The 2,377-nt window shown below is 39.9% G+C and overlaps 1 long non-coding RNA gene across 1 annotated transcript in view; it reads right to left on the bottom strand.

Annotated features, from left to right (window-relative positions):
- Window positions 1-2,377, bottom strand: part of LOC107183388 — a 19,000-nt gene that overhangs the window by 15,835 nt on the left and 788 nt on the right. The gene's annotated exons all lie outside the window — the stretch shown is intronic.

Here is a 2,377-nt window from a genome sequence, read left to right as displayed (position 1 = left end):
CTCTGAGCCTGACCAGGCGCGGCACCTAGGGATTAGGCCTGCCCTCTGCCACCCGGGAGCAGGCCTAAGCCAGTAGGTCGTTATCTCCCGATGGGTCCCAGACTGCGAGAGGGCACAGGCCGGGCTGAGGGACCCCCCCCAACCCTCCCGAGTGCACAAATTTTTGTGCACCGGGCCTCTAGTTCTATATAATAAAAGCCTAATATGCTGAGTGTCCGGTTGTCCAGTCGGCCATTCAACCAATCAAAGCATAATATGCTAATGACATGGTAAGGCCACTCAATTGCTTGCTATGGCGTGCACTCACCATCAGGGGGCAGACAGTCGACCGGCCGACCAGTTGCTATGTGCACTGATCACCGGGGCCAGACACTCTGACCAGTAGGTTAGCTTGCTGCTGGGTTCCAGCTGATCAGGACTGAGTGAGATTAGCCAGACATGCCCTGGGCCCTCCTGCAGTCCCTCCCCGGCTGGCCAACCTCCCGCATCCCTCCCCAGCCTCAATTGTGCACTGGTGGGGTCCCTCGGCCTGGCCTGTGCTCTCTTGCAAGCCGGGCTGCGTGACCACCACCATCCCTGAAGTGCACGATTTTCGTGTACCAGGCCTCTAGTATATGATAAAAGGGATATAAAATAAGTTAAAAGACAGCTTTTAAAAAACACAACAGAATGATATAAATTGAAAAATCTTAAAATAGACCACATTCAGAAAAAATATGAACTACCTATATTAGCTCAAGAAGTATGCCAAGCAGAAAAGAAGTATGCCAAAAGATGCTGAAAATTTCATCAAAGAATTACCTGAAAAAAGGCCTAGAACCAGATAACATAATTAGTACATTCTTTCAAACTTTCCCCAAGGGGCAACCTCAGAAAGTATAACAAACAGTACCAGGACTTGGAAAATGATGGAATACCCCGTTCATTGGGAAGCAAGGCTGTCTATAGTACACAACCCTGCACAAAACCAAAGTATAGGCAGACATTTTTCTCAAAGCTTTGTTACTCCAGGATTTCTTAGTGCCTCTAATCTGCTGTGAAATTCCAAAAGGAGGGTTGTGGGAGGGAGTGTGGTTCCAGCACTTTAAGATTTCTTCCCCCCAGACTCTTCTTATGACCACACAGAAGCTACACAGGAGCCTTGAGTCAGGCAATCAGAAGATTAAGATGACCCAAGAGCAGGAAGAGATTAACTAAAGAACTTATATGCATATATGCATAACCCATGCACAGACCCCCCCATGAACACAGACCACAGTGTGAAGGCCTAGGAGGAGGGAGGTCAATGGGGGGAAAAGGGGATATCTGTAATACTTTCAAAAATAAAGACAAATTTTAAAAAGAACTGCTAGAATAGTAAATGGTAACAAAACACACAGACTCATTAATAAGATGGCAATTAGGTCTTCTGGGAGAATTCATTTCCAAAAGAATGCTAAAGCAAGCTATAAAATGCAAGTAAAATTGTGTTTTGACATGAATAGTGTATATAGTCTATGATGTCATAATTTTTCTCTTCAGAGAACTGACACGGATCTCTGTTCTTAAATATGAACACAAAACATAGCAAAAAGAACACCGGTGACAGAGAATGGATTCTACCTAATTCCCATTCACTATACTTGACTATGCTATCAATGAGTTCCTTATTACAAAGACACTTAAATTATCCTTAGAAGTAAAAGAAAAATATAAAACAAGAAACTGATGCTACTAGTAATGTCAGAGGGAATACTATTTCCTGTATCAACAGATCAGTATGTATACTAATGATTATTTTATATCATGTTTGGTTCCTCAGATATGTTTGCCTTTAAATATTCTTATCCAACAGGTTTGTGACCAAAACTATTTAGCCTTATTTTTATTCTCTTTTAAAAATATTTCTTTCCAAAAAAGAATATACAGAAGACTACATAGAGGAAAAGAAATTCACAAGAGATAAATATAGGAAAAGGAAAATATATTGCCATATATAAAATTGCAATAATAAAACAATGCTGAGGCACAAAATACCTTCTGCTGGTGAGAATGTAATTTGATTCAACTCTTCTAGGAAGCAACTGGCCTTATGTATTTAGAACCTAAAGTAGACTTATTCTTGGACCTACCAATCCAACATCTATCAGTCCATCTGGTGAATTAATTTTTAATATTAAAATTTACATACATCAATGTACTTAATACAATTATTCATAGCAAACAAAGCAACACAAAACAGGAAATGATCTAAATGTCTAAAACTGGAAACAAGTCAATGGATTATGGCACATTCATATGATGAATTAAGCAACAATGAAAAACAATGCTTTGGGAAAAATTTAATAATATAAATGTGTCTGATTGTTTAGGAAAAAAGAAAGAACACAAAATACAA

The sequence above is a fragment of the Myotis davidii genome, unplaced genomic scaffold (genome assembly GCF_000327345.1).
Source record: "Myotis davidii unplaced genomic scaffold, ASM32734v1 scaffold980, whole genome shotgun sequence".
In the NCBI taxonomy this organism is placed as follows: Eukaryota; Metazoa; Chordata; class Mammalia; order Chiroptera; family Vespertilionidae; genus Myotis; species Myotis davidii.
The sequence above is the reverse complement of the archived record's forward strand: the minus strand, read 5'-3'. Positions and strand labels throughout refer to the sequence as shown.